Here is a 9470-nt window from a genome sequence, read left to right as displayed (position 1 = left end):
ATTAAAGAAGAGGAATAGAAAAACCTGAGAAAAGGAAGTTGTTTCTACCTATTCACTCTCCCTTCTTCCTCGTTTATCTCCTTTCTTGACAGCTACATATTAAATTTGCACAGAGATACAGAATTATAAGGTCACTTCTTTTGAAAAAAACTAAATATACAGAGTACACAACTAAAGTCAAACTAGAAGATGTACATGTCTCCTATCACGGTAAAGTTAAGGTAATATTAGAAAAATTGATTCCCGGACAACCAATTTTTCTTAAATCACCTTAAAATTACCAAGGATGATCTCTAAAATCAAAATTAATAATGATAAAGGAATGATCAATAACATGTACAAATATCACACAAGCAAAATTCAAAAACTTTAAAGAAGAGGAATAGAAAAACATGAGAAAAGGAAATCTTTTCTATCTGTTCACTCTCCCTTCTTCCTCGTTTATCTCCTTCCTTAACAACTACATATTAAATTTACACAGAGAGCTGCAGAAATATAAGGCCACTTCGTTTGAAAAAAAAACAATAATCTTTCGAGATCCTCATTTCAACAACCATGTATGTCTCTCTCAGTGCAAGCAGAAAAACTAAAAAACTATACAAGTACACAACTAAAGTCCAACTAGAAGATGCACATGTCTCCTAACAAGGTAGAGTTAAAGTAATATAGGAAAATTGATTCCCAAACAACCAATTTTTCTTAAATCACCTCAAAATTACCAAGGATGATCTCTAAAATGAAAATGAATAATGATAAAGGAAAGATCAATAATATATACAAATATCACACAAGCAAAATTCCAAAATTTTAAAGAAGAAGAATAGAAAAACCTGAGAAAAGGAAGTCTTTTCTACCTATTCACTCTCCTTTCTTCCTCGTTTATCTTCTTCCTTAATAACCTCATATTAAAGTTGCACAAAGAGATACAGAAATATAAGGTCACTTCTTCTGTAAAAAAAACGACAGTCATTCAAGAATCCCATTTCAACAACTATGTGTCCGTTAAAATGCAAACAAAAAAACTAAAAAATAATATAGTAGACGTAAGTGAAGTGAAACTAGAAGACACACATGTCTTCTATTAAGGTAGAGTTAAGGTAATATAGAAAAATTGATTTCATTTTTCTTAAATCACCTCAAAATCAAAATAAATAATAAAAGAAAAAAGCAATAATATATAGAAAAGTCACACAAGCAAAACTCCAAAATATTAAAGAAAAAAGAACAGAAAAACCTGAGAGGGGAGCTGGTGAGAAAAAAAGCAATAATATATAGAAAAGTCACACAAGCAAAACTCCAAAATATTAAAAAAAAAGAACAGAAAAACCTGAGAGGGGAGCTGGTGAGGTTTTTTACAACGACAATAATTTATTTCCTAAGCAGAATCTCCACAGAATCATCATCTTTGGAAGCTTTATTTACTTTTCATCTTCAGAGAAGCATTTCATATCCAAATTAGCAAGTGGTGCTGCAACAATGTAAAGAACATACAAACATCTTTGGAAGCTTCAGGTTCCTCCTCTGAGAGTTTCACTCCAGACTCCATCTCATCAACTTACACAGCCAAAATCTTCATCTAATTTGCTTTTTGATTCATTAGTTTTCCTAGACTCAGTTTCTAATTTCCTATTTTCCTTCACGATTTCTGCACTAATTGTCGATTTATTTAGTAATGTTCTTTTAGAACATTCATTTAGTAATTTAACAGAGAGGGATAAAGTAGAAGAAAATGAATAAATAAACCAATTATTAGGAAATAAAATAGACCCTAATGATAATTAGATAACTTTTAGGCTTAAAAACTGCTGCTATTATTTTAAAAAAGAAAAGAAAGAACTTGAAGAATAAAAATTCAGGGAAAAAAATACAGAAACAATCAGTTTAATAATTACTTTTGGTCTTAAAAGAAAAAAAGAAAAAGAAAAAGAAAATTGTTTAGTAGCAACGATTTATTTTAAATGTTTTATAAAATACACTTTTTCTAGTAGTTGAAATTCATTTATTACCTGAAGAAATATTTTCAATTTTTATTGATAATCATAATACACATATAGGAGTGTAATTGGAACATTGGGGGAATTTTAAAAAGTAACCAAACCAGAATTAATAGGAACATTGGGGGAATTTTAAAAAGTAACCAAACCAGAATTTTAGAGATGAAATGAGTATTTATAGATTTAATTTTTAAAAAATATAAAAAAGAGGATCTTATTTATTTTGATATATATTTATATAAATATCTTAATTAAAAGGACATGAAAAGTAATGGGGTAGTACCTGTTAACAAGGGACGACTTTGGTCGCCAGAGGAGAAGCCTCTTTCTTTACAAGAAAGATGGTTGGATGATTGAGGACAAGCTTATTACTTGTTGGACAATCAAATACTTCTCTTTCACTGGTTCTTGCTCTTAAGCCTAATTAACAAAACACCCATAAAAAACACAAAAATTAAGGCTGAAACAAGAAAAATGAAGTATCTCTCGTACTCTTAAGCATAACTATAAGACCACTTTTAAAGTTGACAAGTATAACTCTCTCCCTTACTTTTCTCTCTCCCTTCTTCCTCCTATATCTCCTTCCTTAATAACCTCATATTAAAGTTGCACAGAAAGATACACAAATATAAGACCACTTATTCTGAAAAGAAAACCGACAATCATTCGAGAACCCCGGTTCAACAACCATATGTGTTTAAATGCAAGCAAAAAAAAACTAAAAAATAATAATCGTCAAAATTACCGAGGACAGTCTCCAAAATAAAAAAAGAACAACGCAATCACAAAATGCAAACCTAACATATCATCGAACTTGACATATGAACAATAATTGGCTCCATTTTCTAATTCCTTGTTTTCCTTCATGTGTTCTGCACCAATTGCTATCAATCATCAAAATTTTCAACTAAAGGATATCGATATGCAAATCAGAAAAGAATAAGAAAATTACAAAATGCAAACCTGAACTGTTAGGCGTATCATTGAACGACATTTGGACAGTAATTTTTTCCATTTTCTGATCTCCCCTAAACTCATGTTGCACCTCAGCGTGATCGAGTAGTAATTACTTCATCATCGAGGGGCTTTCTTCTTTTCGAAGTTCTCAATGTGATCGAGTGGTAGTTGCCTCATCTTTTAAGGTCTTTTTTCTTTTCGAAGATCTCAATGCAATTCGTGGAATTTCCGAGGAAATAACCTCTGCTTTCATCAGCGATTCAGGTACTCGAGATCTATCAAGGCTCGAAAACTGGTCGATTCCTTCAACCTATACCAAGAGCAAACAACGAAATATCTAAATTAACTTTCAAAAACCCTAAAAAATCTTATTTACCTCATAACAAAGTAGAATTAATACGCTTCATCTTTTAGGGCCTTTCTTCTTTTCGAAGATCTCAATGCAGTTCGTGAAATTTCTGCCTCTGCTTTCATCGGCGATTCAGGTACTCCAGATCTATCAAGGCTCGAAAACTGGTCGATTCCTTCAACCTATACCAAATGCAAATAACGAAATATCTAAATTAAGTTTCAAAAACCCTAGAAAAATCTTATTTACCTCATAACACAGTAGAATTATATTATACGCTTCATCTTTTAGGGTCTTTCTTCTTTTCAAAGATCTCAACGCAGTTCGTGAAATTTCCGCCTCTGCTTTCATCGGCGATTCAGGTACTATCTATCAAGGCTTGAAAACTGGTCGATTCCTTCAACCTATACCAAGAGCAAATAACGAAATATCTAAATTAACTTTCAAAAGCCCTAGAAAAATCTTATTTACCTCACAACACAGTAGAATTATATTATACGCTTCAAAATCACCAAAATCACAAGATTTAAACTACAAAATCAATAAACGATTCAGGTACTCCAGATCTGTCATCGTACAAAATCTCCTTGATTTCTTTGGCCTATACGAAGAGCAAACAGTCCAAAATCAGAAAACAAATCTTGAACAAAACAATCTAAAATGAAAAGATGAAACTACTAGAAAGAAAATGACTCAGATTGAAGATCGAGCAGCAAGAGTGTCGGCATGGCGACATAAGTGATATTGGCCGGAATCTTATTTCTCTTAGGGCTTGGAACTCTCTCCTCGACAAGGTATGGAAATCCATGGCGAAATGAAGATAAAATTTTTGTTTGCATGGAAGAAATTTTGGCACTGTCATGGCTGTCAAAATTTCTTCAATCCAAATAAAATTTTGACGGTGCCACAAAGAAACGAAGCGAAGCGATCCAATGAAGATGATGAAATGACAACTGAAGGGGCTTTAAATAGGATGATCCTAGAGAAATGTGACCGTTAAGAGCGTGAATATTGAATTTTGAAAATGATGGGCCTCCAACAGGTCAATGGGCTTCGGCTTACTTACATTTCAGCATTCTTTTTTTTTTTCTGATTGAAAATTCATTATATAAAATATTTTTAGTTTTTAAAATTATCTTTTTCAAAATATTATAATATAAGAAATTACATTAGGTAGCAAATGTATTTTTATTTTATATATTAGTATCCATGTCACATTGCAATTAAAGAAATAAAATCAACGGTTAGTTTAGATTTGATTTGTGATATTTTATTTTATTTAGTTGTTAAGTTTTTTTTTTCAAATATGGGTTTAAATGTTTCAAATTTATTGTTAGGAGGTTAATTGAGTTTTATGGTTTGTGTTCAAGATTTTAGATTGTGATGAGGGAGAAGCAACACTCGTCACCATCATAAAAGATTGGAATTTTATTTTAGATCTTAGAAGTAACTCAAGGAAGGAAGATCTCTCTTGGAACATTTATTTCCAAATTTAACTAGTTTAGTGCATGAAAGTGCATTTTTTACTTCCATATGTATTTGGATTTTGACGAATGTTGTAGTCGTTTATGGTAAGTTTGTGGAATCAATGAAAAGTTTGTTTCTCATTCAAAAAGAAAATGTAGATAGTTGACAACTGGTTTTAATTTAAACTCGTGGTCTTTTGTAAGTTGCAGTTGTAGAGTTTACAAAATGCATCTTAATTTTAACCCATTATCTTAATGGCATATGGATTCACAAGTTGCCCCTTTGATTGTAATAAACCTTCATGTTAAGAAAGAAGCATGCACCCACAAAAATGTATTTAAGATCATGGGTTAAAATTAAGATACAATCTTTATTTGAACTAGTTCAAGTTATTTCTTTATATAAAAGATCTTCCGTGGAACTCTTTCTTTGAAGTTAGTTTGAGTTATTTCTTCATTGTTTTGCCTTTTCAATCTAAAGCTAAGGAGGTGAAGAACTATAAGTTTGGAATATACCGCAACAAAAAAAAGCAATGGAAGTTGTTGGGATAAGTTCGGAAGAGCAAGTAATTTCTCACCTCATTCTCTGTTATGAAAAAAAAAAAGATATTCTTAAAAATAACCTATGCATTTTCTCCCTCTTATTTTGTGCCTACTTCTCTTTGCTACTTTAAACATGTTACTCAGTGCTTTACTTTAAACATGGTCTTGAGTTTGAAGTGAGCTTTCTTCATAGATATATTTTTATACTTTGTTTCTAAAATTTTTCCCTTGCGTCATCCTAACTTGTATTGGACATTTTCTCTCTATAGTTGAGGGTAGTTTAATAAACGTTTTGTGGTATTTGTTTCAGGGTGGATATATATACCTTCCATTTAATAAATAGAAGGTATTTTTTTTTATTAAAAAAATAGAGGATCACCTGACACTAACGCACAACATGTAGCGTCGGAAGATTCTCTCCCGATGCATTTTCGTATATCTCTATACGCTTTTTTGGGTCGAGAGATCCCTCTTTTTTTGTAGTTGAATTGCACAACTTTTACAAGATGTGTGAACAAGGGATTTGATCTGAGCTCTTCTGAATCATATGTTTCACGCCCTTGCGTCTCAATGTTTAGGCTCCCCCGAGAAAAACTCCTCAAAATAACCTTTAACGTTAGGTTTCCTCTAACTTGCACATAACTTGCACAAATCTTCTGAAGGAAGTGAATCACAATGCATGTCATGAGTAACAAGGTGTTCAACACCATACCCCACATGAATAGAGTATTTCGTAAAAGACTCACTATTAATGCAAAATCTAGTAGGAGTTTCTTTCCACGTATATATACCATGACCCACAAAGCCCATAAGTTGTATTTTAGGTCAATGACCAAAGAAACAGCCAAATCTACTAGGATCTCGGAAAAGACTGAATCTTCAAGGGATGTTTTGTAAAAGATAAAGGTTTTATATAAATTAAAAGTTCAACCAATCGAAAGATTTTTATATTAATTAAAAGAGAAATATATAAATATTAACCATAAGAATTTGTATATTTATTAATAAATATTCCTATTAGGAGAAAAAGATCCAGAAAATATGCTTTCACCATATATGAAAAATATGAAAATGTTGCCCAAGGCTCCAAAAATTATTACCCACGTATTGGACATAATGCTCAAATTTTGCCTTCAATAAAGTTACCCAAGCTAGCCAACCAACCTACCAGGAATTTTTGAATTGATCGTTGATTCAACATGGTATATTCAAATGTTTTTTATTGTTATTTTTCTAAAATTAATTTTGGTTTTCTGCTAAATTTCAGTTACAAAGTTAATTTACCTGAAAATAATAATATTGAGTTGGCATGTCCCAATATATTTTCTATGAACAACTTGAATTAGTGAAAAGGACAGTCAAATCTCTAAATCCAGTAGGAAATTGATATATTTTGTACTAAACATAACAATTTGGGCACCTTGTACGTAGCCATGCAGCCAATCATCAATATTTAGAGGTACATATTATATTACACTACCATAAATAAGCCCAACAAGTTCAAACAAAACAAAATACCATATAATTTCAAATTTCTGTCCTCAACAAAACTAAAATATGGCAGGATCAAGAGATGTGAAATTAAAGCTTCTTATCGATACAAAAAGAAAAAGAGTTCTTTCTGGGAAAGCAGACAAGAATTTGACTGACTTTCTTTTCAATTTAACTGACTTTCTTTTCAATCTCCTTTCTCTTCCACTTGGGACTATGATTAGTATTAGGAGATATTTCAAGATCCATAATCATCTCCCATTATTTAGGCATTTATTGTAAATTGATTCTATTATAATTTTACCATATTCACTCATTTGTAATTTGTATAAATATATACCTTTATCATCAATGAAAAGCAAGGGAATACAAAATATATTAAGAATCTTTCATGGTATCAGAGCATTCCTCAAAGTAATTTGCATACCTCATACATATTTCTTCAATGGTCACCTCTAGTTCCCAATCTGACCTTCTCGAAACCTCCAATCCCGTTCCTGAGTCCTCATCAAACTCATCTGTTCCCACCTCTACACTCTTTTTGTTATCCAACATCTGCAACCTCCTACCCATTCGACTGGATTCTACAAATTACGTTCTCCAGAAATATCAAGTTTCATCCATCCTCAAAGCCCATTCTCTCTTTGGCCATATTGATGATACCCTTCCTCGTCCTTTAAAATATTTACCATCTTCAACTCCTGGAACCAACTCCGAAATCAACCTAGAGTATCTTCAATGGCTATCTCGTGACCAAACTCTCATTACCTTAATAAACGTCACTCTATCATCCTCTGCCCTAGCCCATGTTATCGGCTCAATCTCCTCTAAGGCATTATAGCTTCCTCTAGAGAAATGTTACTCGTCTAATACCCGATCCAATATTCTTGATTTAAGATCAGCCCTCTATACCATAAAAAAAACCCCTTCTGAAAGCATTAATCAACACTCCTCCCACATTAAAGCTCTTGTCCATAAGCTTACTGTCGCCTCTATCTCTCTTGAAGATGAAGAAATCCTTGTTCGCACTCTCAATAGTCTTCCCGCTGCCTTCAATGCATTTCGTACCTCTATTCAAACTCGCAACGACAACATCTCCCTTGAAGAACTTCACACCCTTCTCATTTGGGAAGAAACAACCATAGTCAAAACTTCAGTCATTGAAGCCATTCCAACAACCATGGCGGTATTTCACCCACCTCAACATCATGGCAGCTGCAGACGAGCACGCCATTTCCACTCCACTGGTAACCTTAATTTTAATTCTTCCCCAAATTCTTCTAATCGTGGGACAAATTTTGCTTTAGGATCGTGTGGCAATAACCATGGCTCCTTTCGCCCACCATCCCACTTCAGCCCATTTCATCCCAATCAGCGTGGTATTATTGGGTCTTCTCCTTCACATGGGTCCAACTTTGGGCCTGAAACAAATTATGGATCTAATGGCCGTATCTTTTGTCAAATATGTCAAAAATAAGGACATGGGACTCTTGATTTCTATAATCGCATGAATTTCTCATATCAAGGTCGACACCCACCCTCCCAATTAGCAGCAATGGTAGTACACTATATGAATTCTCAAATCTCTGGTGAAAATACTAACAATTTCTGTTATCTGACAGTGGATGCAACGTTCACATGATAAATAAGTTGGCAAATCTCAACTTATCCAATAATTATAATGGTGAGGAAATTGTCACAGTGGGAAATGGTCAACCTTTAAATATTGAAAATACCGGCGGTGGTAAACTCTAAACTCCCTCCATACCATTACAAGAAATAGGAGTTCTCCCGATGCAAAGAAAGGCGTCGATAGCAAATTTGTCGGGAATGACACAATATCACGATGCACACCTTCACACGTCAGGATAAACAACTTTTCCCGATGCTGTGACATAGACGTTAGAAACAACATCGGGAATAACATGTTATCTCGACGTGGCATGTATGCGTCGGAAACGAACCATAAAAAATTACATAGCATTAATTTTGGCAGACATATATTCTCGACGCATGCTACATGGCATCGGGGAATGCGTAGGGAGTAAGGCGCTTTACCAATGCTACTATTGTGCGTCGAAAATGGCGTTAGGAGTAATACAAAATCTCTGATGCCATTAGTTATTCGTTGGGAGAAAGAGGATCTTCCGACATTTTTGTGTTGCGTTGGGAGTTCCTCTATAAATTTGATGTTTCAGTTCTGTGTTTCACATAACCGAAACGAAGGAAAAAAAAAGAGCCGGCGATCGAAGAAGAAGAGAAGCCCTCATCGTCGAATTCCTTCCGTTTCCTCGCCGCCGTTGCCCTCGTCTTCGTCCCTCTCCCGTTGTTTATCGTCGTTGCACATTGAGGTAAGTTTTAAAATCCTTAATTTTTAGGTTTATTTATATAGTTTAGTTTTTTTTTTTTTTTAAAAGTTGTTTTAGGATTTTGGGTAGGAATATACTTTTGTTTGTGAAATGGAAATTTTGAATGTGTGTTGAATTGAAATTTGAAGTGGGTGGTTGAATTAAAATTTTAAGAGGGGGTTGAATGGAAAATTTGAAGTAGGAGGTTGGTTGAATTTAAAATTTGAAGTGGATAGAGGATGAATTGAAAATTTGAAGTTGGGGGGGGGGGGGAGAGAGGGTTAATTGAAATTTTGAAGACGGTGGAGGGATGAATTGAAAA

General features: G+C 33.5%; 1 long non-coding RNA gene across 1 annotated transcript; it reads right to left on the bottom strand.

The window, feature by feature from the left end:
* Positions 1-2261: 2261 nt before the first annotated feature.
* LOC127151469 (uncharacterized) lies at positions 2262-4197 on the bottom strand. The gene is made up of 4 exons (XR_007824459.1): positions 3352-4197; positions 2958-3261; positions 2792-2866; positions 2262-2414 (listed from the first exon to the last, which is right to left on the bottom strand). It is a non-coding gene; the product is annotated as an uncharacterized LOC127151469 (long non-coding RNA).
* Between the last annotated feature and the right edge of the window lie 5273 nt (positions 4198-9470).

Source organism: Cucumis melo, chromosome 10 (assembly GCF_025177605.1).
Source record: "Cucumis melo cultivar AY chromosome 10, USDA_Cmelo_AY_1.0, whole genome shotgun sequence".
Taxonomy (NCBI): Eukaryota; Viridiplantae; Streptophyta; class Magnoliopsida; order Cucurbitales; family Cucurbitaceae; genus Cucumis; species Cucumis melo.
Note: the sequence above shows the minus strand (reverse complement) of the source record. Positions and strands in the feature narration are given on the sequence as shown.